Source organism: Vulpes lagopus, chromosome X (assembly GCF_018345385.1).
Source record: "Vulpes lagopus strain Blue_001 chromosome X, ASM1834538v1, whole genome shotgun sequence".
Taxonomy (NCBI): Eukaryota; Metazoa; Chordata; class Mammalia; order Carnivora; family Canidae; genus Vulpes; species Vulpes lagopus.
In genome coordinates this window covers 101,059,063-101,067,563 of record NC_054848.1, presented here as the reverse complement: position 1 = coordinate 101,067,563, position 8,501 = coordinate 101,059,063, and positions in this window count along the sequence as shown.

Here is an 8,501-nt window from a genome sequence, read left to right as displayed (position 1 = left end):
GTGACAGAAAGGAATGGACCATCCCCTCTTCACCTCCATTTCCAGAAGCTCTGCCAAAACTCCTCGATGCTGGGAACCCTAGCGGAGGTGACAGGGACTCCCCCAGGGATAAAGAGGTCGCCAAAGCTAGCAAGGAATTTCCCTTGCTACGAGATAATTTGACCAGTCGCGTCTCCCTCGGTGCCTCAGTCTCCAGCCCCGCCCTTCTGTACAATGGGCAGCATAACCTTGGGAATAGAGAAGAATGCACAAGGCAGAATTGGGTACATTCTTGCAGCATCTCTAGTTCCAGGCTCAGCTGGGAGGGAAGCAGAGGTAACTGTAAGAGAGTTACAGTTAATTTTGGTGCCTTTGCTGACAGGCACTGGAAGGCTGGGCATTTAGCTTAGACCTTTCTAAGGGCCAGGACTCTGCGCCCCTGCTCCCTCCCCCAGCTTAAATTGGGGGGGGAGGGAGCTCAACCTTTGCCTCTCAATCCTCCCTGGCCTGGCAGGGGAGACCTATCCCAACTGTCACTGCTCAGAGATTAAGGTGATCCCTCAATGCCCAGCAATTTGCTAAGTGGAAAGAATTCCTTTGGTGGCATGATGTGGCCCCATTTCAGGGTCTGCAGGACCCTGTCCTCCCAACACTTTCCTGCTCAGAGCTCCTGAAATCTGGAAAGTGGGCTGTGTCTTTCTAGCTGTAATTGTGTGTGTAGCAGAGGTTGTTTTTGTTTTGTTTTGTTTGTGGGGTGTTTTTTTTTCTTTTTTTTCTTTTTTTGCAGGAAGGGGGTAAGGAAATGGAGCTGGGGGAAGTGAAGTAGATATAGGGGAGGGAAGTGGGAGGTAGTGTTGCAGGCATTAACATGCCCAATAGATTTTGCTTTTCCTCCCACAAATGCTTAGGAAAAACGACCTGCAAAGTTAGAGAGTAGCTTCAGGGTGAATTTGCTGTGGCTTAAGGCTTTTCGGACCCCAGTTAGCCCTCTACCCACCTGAGCAAATGAAAGAGAAGAAGGAAAAAAATAAAAAGGAGAGATCAAGGTAAACACGTGGATCTCCTTTACACCTCATGATCTTTGTAGAGAACATGCCAGTGGCTGCAAAGCTGGAAACCCAAGCAACAACATGGAGGAAGCAAGAGGACCATGGGAAGAAAAAGGAAGCTGACCACGTGTCTTTCTTGAAAGACTTTCCTTTATTTCTCTGTAGCTGAAACTGTGAGCTCACAGGGCTTAAAGTGTGGTCAAGGAAACAGCTTACAAGAAACAACTAGAGAACAAGGCAGAAGAGCAGAGCATCAAGATTCGGGTGAAAAAGAAAAAAAAGAAAAAAACAGACCAGATGAAAATGTTGATGAGAGACATGCAGAATCAGGGAAGGCTTCTGGGAGGAGGTGAGTATTGAAGCTTGACTTGGAGAATTTAGTTTTGGAGAATGGTGGGGGAGGATAGCCCAGGCTGGAGGAACACCGTGAAGCCATCCATGTGGGGTGGGGGGTTGTGTAAAAGAACAAAGGCTGCAAAGAGCAATGTTTGTTGAGGGAGGCAGCAGGGCTGAAGAGGAGGGTGCTGGTTGCAAGGTCATTGTGGAGATCTGAAGAGAATGTACTGTACTGGTGGGAGCAGGAAAGAGACTTTGTTTCCCTTTTGAGAAGGACAGTCCCAGGAGACTGAGACTGTGGGGGAGGCTTCCTAAATTCCCTCAACTCCTGGGCAACACACACACACACACACACACACACACACACACACAGGGCTCAGCCCTCTGTCCCCTCACACTCCCCCCTCCATGCTTGCAGGTCTAAAGGGTGACTTCTAAAATGAGCAGACAGATCCCACAGATAAAACTCAGTGTATTATTTTACAATCCTACTGTGAACATGCGGCTCGCTGCGTGGGTGTGCGTGCGTGTGTGCACGCATACTACTCTGTAAGGGCACACACAAAGCATGTCTTGTACTCTGTAAAACTGAAGCAGAGCAGGTGGCAGCCCGTTTGGCACCCTTTGAGGGAGGCTGCAGGGCACAGTGAGAGTGGCACAGGACTTGGATTCAAATCCCAGCTCTGTCACTGCCCGTCTGGGGGGGACCCTTCACCTCCCTGAGCCTCATTTCCTCATCTGTAAAATGGGGGTCACAGTACCTACCCCATAAGGTTGGGGTGAGGGTGCAATGAGATAAACTGTAAAGCGCCCAGTTCAAAACAGGTACTTGAGCAGGGACAACTTTTTATAATAGTTGCCCATTCTTCCAGCCCCTGTCAGTCCCAGAGCTTGCCCTGCAAACCTGGATTCCCATTTCCCAACAGGTCCCAGCCCCCTTGAAAGTGCTGTGTCAGGCAGTACAGGGACCATTTGTGTGTGGGGGGGGGCACAAACATGAAGCAGAAGTGTGGCAAAATCTTGACAGCTGTGGAATCCAGGTGATGGGGTTTCAGCTGGATGATCCTTTTCTTTGTGTAGCTTGGAGATCCAAACTATAAAAGGAAGCAGAGGCATTTCTTGTCCAGGAGAAGGTTACTTTATCTCATAGGAGAGAAGCAAGCCAGCAACTAATTTTTATGTCAGGAAGAATGTGCAAGGATGCCCTCAAACAGGACTAGGAGGTACCCTGTACCCCTGCTGGAGGGAAAAGTGACCTCACCTGCTGCATGGTGGGCTACTTCCTGAAGGCAGGGGCAGTTCAGCCTGTCCTTTGAGAAAGGGAATTTGATTTGCAGAGAAGGGGGGGTGCTGGTTATAGTGGTCCAGGCTCAGAGAACAGGTGCCAGCAGCACAGACTTTGGAACAGAACGTGACTGGTAGGCTTTGAGGACTGCAGTCCAGTTGGGTGTGGCAGGAGGGAGAACACATTTTAACTCCTTAGCAGTCAATAAGCAGGTGTGGAGAGGGCTTAACTGATCAAGTTAACCTGCTCTTTCCTGGTTAAGTGCAGAACCAGGAAGGGGCCTGTTTCAGGGCTCCACTGGGAGATGCAGATGATGGAGAATGGAGCTTGAGAACTCACCTGGTTGCTGGGGTGGGGGTCCTCCAGATGTAGAACTGCAGAGCAGACTGCCTGGGTAGTCTGCTTGGGGGCCTGAGTTCAAGGCAGGACGTACAAGCAGGCAGAACAGAGCATGATGGACAGTGAAGGGTGAAAGTTTTCTTCCGCCCAAGCCACCTCAGCCTGTGGAAGGCCCAGAAAGCCCCATGGTCTGTTTTCATTCTTTTCTAGGCACCTTGAGGATTTTTTTTTCAAGTTAAAAAGGCCACTACGCAGCTACAAGACCCAGGGAGGAGGTGGCATGTTAAGCCACTGTCTACTTCACTCTTTACCTGTGCGGAGAAGCTTATCTAAACTAGAACTTACCAATCTTTCAGGTGGAGAGCAAGACTCTGAACTGGAAGGGATAAGAGGAGAGGGGAGTGTCAGTGGAGAACAGGGCTGCTAATTGAAGAGGGAGACTTCATTTGGCCGAGGATGACCTTCTCAGCAGGTGATGGGGAAGACAGTGGCTTCAAAAGTAGAGGGTGGGGCAAGGAAGCAAAGACCAACAACTTTGTCTAGGTCAGGGTTATCTCTCTTGGTTGTCCTGTGTACCCCTTTCCACCCTCCTTCATCTTCTCTCTGGCCCCTCTCAGTACTGTGATTCCCACCTGTCTACACACACAACAGGAGAGAGGCAGTCAAAAACAGTCCAGAATACTCTTTACAGGACAGGTCTGGCAGACTGGGGAAGGATGTCCAGGATGCTGCCAGGCTGGTCTTCACCTGCAAGTGCCAGCTTAACCCAAGCTTCTTAGGCAGGTGTCAGGAGAGAATGCCCCAGAATCCAGCAACCCTGGGACAGGACATTGATCCTTAAGGGCTGGAACTAATTGCACACAGGTGACAGGGATAGCCTTAAGAAGCTGGAATTCACCAACCCAAAGCATCCCTTTGCCAGTTGTGTTTGGGAGGCTGTGGGGACACCAGGGGTCCTCACTAGGGATCTACATTCACCTTTTGTGGCTAATACCTAGCAACCATAAGTCATTTCATTTCCATCTGTATTGAATGCCTACCACTTGCTAGGTACTTTTTGTTATCAATAATGGCTAATAGGCATCCAACACTTACAATGTGGCAGGCTCAGTAGCAAGAACTTGACTTGTAGTATAGCAGTTCATCCCCCCAACAGGCCTGCGAGTGTCCCCATTGTACAGAATAAGAAACAGAAGGCCACACAGCTATCAACTGTGTAGAGGCAGGACTCAAACTCGGATCTTACCAGCTCTAAGCCCACATACTGTGTGTTTTAGCTGCTCACTCCACAGTCTCCAGCATGCTTTGCTGCCTTGTTCCTCACCAGCTCACAATTAGTAGATTAGTCATGTGTTGACACTTCTAGTCTCAGTCTAATGGCTTGTTTATTTAACTGATGGATGCTGCTCCCCATTTGAGGCCATTAGCATTTAAACAAAACAAAACAAAACAAAACTGTTGAGCCTGGCAAAGTGACACTGTGTTTACTGTTTTGCTCCCAGTGTTAATTGTGAGCATTTTCCAAATATGTATTTTGATGTGCTAACGGTCCCTAAAGAGAACTACCCAGATTTTAGTAATCTTTTCATGCAGCTCTAGTCCCACTCCCCTTAATTTCCTTGTGAGGGGGACAAATGGCCCAGGGATCCAGCCTTGGCTAGGATGAGGAAGAGGAATGGTGACAGTCCTATTCTGAATAATTAGGAGGCAGAAAGGCTGGGCTGGGCGGGCAACTCTGTTCTTGGGGGCTATGCCCTGGAGCACCCCCCCTTTCATGCTTGGGGAGGGTATTTCCTATTTCTTTCCAGGACAATAAGAACATCTGTGCCAAGGCAGAGGAGGAGGCCGGGCGCTCCGAGGCATCTCTGCCCTAGTCTCTTGACACTGTCCAATTGTTACTGTTTCAGTTTCTGCTTGGATCACTGACCATGTCCATTTAGAGCAGGCTGGCTTGGGTGAAGATGGTGTAAGGGCTGAGTAGAGACAGAGAGGACCTGTCTGCCTGGGAACAGGGTGTGAAGTGGGCAGGGAGTTGGAATGACTCTAAAGCAACCAGGTTACAAATGAGCCACTGCAAAGTCCAGAGTGAGTCTTGCACTTGCACTGTTCCTCCTTCCCTGGAGTTAACTGCTCTTGCTGGTGTCCAGTTGTTTGTAGCCTTCTGCCTCTGATAGATTGGGGTTTAGCTTGGCCTTAGGGTAAATGGATGAAGAACTACAGGTTTGATCCATATATGGGACCTGTTTGCTTCACACTGAGAAAAAAACTGGCTACTTCCTTCCTTCCAGATCCAGTTGCAAAGTGATGGAAGTTACAGTGGAGAGTTTATGACTCCGTGCAAACCCACTCCCAGTACTGGAAAGTCACATCACCCAATGTGTCCTGATAGTGAGTGCGAGGGGATCTGGCCCCAGCAAATTAGCCTCAGAGTGGGAATGAGCTAAGGCAGCTCCTTAGTTTCTTCCTCACTCAGGACATCCAGTTCTGGAACTGGGAGTTCTGGGGATCAGGAGGAGGTAAGCATCTGCCTCCTGCATAATTAGCTTCATCAGTCAAAAAACATTCATGGCCCATCTCTTTGGGCATCATGCTGTGCCTGACACGAGCTAATAATCCCTACCCCGTCCTGGCCCTCCCAAGTTTACAACCTTAAGGCACACAATAATGACACAGATCCCAAAGGCCAGTGGTTAACACATACACTTGTCTGCCAGTCACAAGGGATCCATTGATTGAACCACAGTGACTAACAGGGCCCCCTTCAAAGAGCTTCTAGTCTGGTGGCTAAATACGTAAGACTAAGCGAAGACTTAGAAGAGGTTCAGGAGAGGAAACATGGTCAACTTGGGCATCAAGGAACAGGTATTTTTTTGAAGTATCTATGGGCACATGGCTGGGTTTTCTGTCCACTTGAGCCGCGTCCCCAAAACCCGGATGGAGGGGTTTTTGCCAGTTCTCCACGCGGGTCAGTACAAAGGGCCAGAGGCAACATCGCTCTGTGCGGCGTGGTGGGGGGAGACCCGGGCTGGATCGGTCGCGGGGGTGGGTGGGTGGGGGCGAGGCGCTCGGCCTCTGCCTGGGTGGCCTGTCGTGTCACCCGCCCTCGCCCCGCCCGGCCTCTCGGTCCGCCGCTGAGTGAGGTCTCTCGCGGAATTTTCGGGACAGCCACTCCCCCCCACCCCCCCCGCCGTTCCTCTACCCTCGTGTCGCATTCTGGTGACACAGATTTGGGGAGGGAGCCGGGAGGAGGCTCGTGTAAAACCATCCCGGAGGTCCGGTCGCGGCGTCTCACCGGGTGCTCCAGCGAGGCCTGGGCTGCGGGAGGCGCCGCGGCCCGCCCGTCGCCCCAACACTTCCGACGGGCGCCTGCAGCCGGGCGGCTTCCGCAGGCCGCGCTGGGCTGGGCAGGGGCGACCTGGCCGGGGTTCGCGCTCCGGGGTCGTGTCCCTGCCCGTGAGGTGCCCCTGGCCCCAGGGCGCCGAGGCTCCCCCGAGGGCGGGCTGCGTGCAGCTCCCGGCCGTGCCACCGCACGGCCTGAGCGAGCGAGGGAGCGAGCGAGGCGGGGCGGAGGGAGCGCATGTGCGGGGGTGGGGGGGAGCGAGCGGGAGCGCGAGCCACCAGCCCGGGAAGGGTGGGTCGGGGAGCGGCGGCGGTGGCGGTGGTGGTGGCGGCGGCGGCGGGAGGAGCGAGCAGGGAACCCGGGAGGACTGCCGGCTGGCGGGCCGGAGCTGCGGGGGGGAGGGCGGAGCGCGGAGGGCGGAGATGGGGCCGCGAGAAGGAGGGGGCCGGCGGGGCGCGGCCAGGGGGCGGGGCGCTGGGACCTGGGGAAGATAAGAGCGTGCTCGCGGGGAGCGAGGGCGGGAGTGAGGGAGGGGCGGGGGACTTAGAGACCAAAGAGGAGACAAAAGGACGGGGTGGGTGGGAGGGGCATAGACAAGCGGGGATAGGGGAGGGGCGCTGGGGGACGCCTCGGAGGGAGGGGTATGAGTGTGGGGGGGCCATGGTGTGGGAGGGACTTAGGGACGTGAAGGGACAACATAAGAAGGGAGTGCGGGGGTACGGAGAAAGGGGGGGTGGGCCGGGAGTGCTCCACCACGCTGGCCACGGAGGGGAGGGGAGGCCACGAAGGGGAGGCCGTTGGGAGGAACGGCCACACGCAGGGAGGGGGATCCTGGGGATGGACAGTCCTCGAGGAAGGGGGGCCGGGGCTATGGCAGGCTCGGGAGAAGGGTGAGCAGACTCGGGGAAAGGGAGTGCTGCGCGAACCCGAGGGTGGAGGCGGATGGGCGTGCGTGGAGCGCAGAGGGCAGGGATTTAACACTGCTGATCGGGATGACCAAAAGACCACACTGGAGGCCCGCACAGACGGGACGGGGCTCCCAAGGCAGGACGAAAACTGCCCAGGGGAAAGTGGGACCTACGAGGGCTGGAGGAGGGTGGCGGGGGCGGCCTCGGGCTCGGCAGGAAGGCGCCACCACCGCCCTCTGCCCGTCCCCAGCGTGCCCCGCCCCGTCCGGGGGCCCTAAGGGCAGCGGCCTGGGCCATAGGGGAGCCGAGCCAGGGCGGTACCATTCGGAACAGAGAGGGGGGCTTGGGGGGGAAGGGAGGAGCCAGGGGTCAGAACCCTGTTGGGGGCGGGGGGGCGCCACACCCTGGGAAAAAGGCTTGGGCACATCCAGAATGGACCAATCAGAGAGCAAGGCCAGGGTGGCGTCAAGGGGCAGCTTTGACCAATGGGAAGGGAGAACACTTCGGAGGTTCGGAGGAAGAAAAGAAAAAAAAAGCTCCACGAAACAACAATCGAATCCGTTTGGGGGCTTGAGAGGCTGGGAGTGGGCGTCGTTTATAGCACGTTCCAGCGCCTGCCCTCCCCTTTGAAGGATGGGGTCGCTTGCATCACTCCTGGGCTGCGGGGTGCACAAGGAACTGAGGAGGGTCCCGGGAAAGTAGATGAGGATTGGTTGTTTCCCGGGGGCACTTGATTGGGCGCTTCAATTTGGGGGGTGGGTGAGACAAGGGTGGCAGCTTTGTGCGCAAGAGTGAAGGTAAGGTTATGGTCTCTTAAACAGAGGCAGGAGTGTGCCCGGGGCCCCCCCACTGGCTAAAGTGTCAACCAGCAAGTGGATGGAGGATAATCTCTAACCAATGGAAAACTTAAAAAAATACACCCTGGGCTCCAAACCCGATCAACATATTCATTTCCCTTCCCAGCCCCAGGCTGGCTTTTGAGAAGATAAGCAATGGTATTAAGGGTCCACAGCTACCACTAGGAATTTCATAGAAATTTATGGTGTGGCTATTGGCTTCGGAGTTAGTCTCGGTTCCTAGTGTCTACTCAGTCATTAATGTGTAGCACTAGATGTATCACTCTACTCTGTGTTCTTTGGCCTATAAAATAACGGCATTGAGACTAAGTTACCTAGCTAGCTCTAAACATTTTGGAACTGATCTGGCGAGTGGTGTGCTCGAAAACCTGGGCTATACCGCTTTGGGGGAGGATTGCAGAAGAAAAC